The following is a 360-nucleotide window of genomic DNA, read 5'->3' on the forward strand; positions in this document are numbered from 1 at the left end:
ATTTCCCCTTCAAGCTGAAGCTGACGCCTGGGTCTCTCGCTTCCGGGCGTGCTGCTGCAGTTTGTTTATCGGCAGCAAAAAGCAGCAGCAACATAACAGACAGACAGAAACTTATACTCAAACATATACAGGTTCGATGCACACACACACAGCTAGCTAGCTAGCTAGCTAGCTAGCTAGCTAGCTAGCTAGCTAGCTGGATAGCTAGTTACTCATACTCAAACATATACAGGTTCGATGCACACACAGACACACAGCTAGCTAGCTAGCTAGCTAGCTAGCTAGCTGGATAGCTAGCTAGTTACTCATACATATATACAGGTTTGTCGCACACACACACAGCTAGCTAGCTGCATAGCT

At 46.9% G+C, this 360-nt stretch overlaps 1 protein-coding gene across 1 annotated transcript in view; it reads left to right on the forward strand.

The window, feature by feature from the left end:
* The window catches only part of EMH_0004950 (uncharacterized protein), a gene marked incomplete at both ends in the record, with an annotated part of 11,024 nt that overhangs the window by 9,976 nt on the left and 688 nt on the right, over positions 1-360 (forward strand). The window lies entirely within an intron of this gene.

Source organism: Eimeria mitis, genomic scaffold (assembly GCF_000499745.2).
Source record: "Eimeria mitis Houghton genomic scaffold, Emh_scaff241, whole genome shotgun sequence".
NCBI lineage: Eukaryota > Apicomplexa > Conoidasida > Eucoccidiorida > Eimeriidae > Eimeria > Eimeria mitis.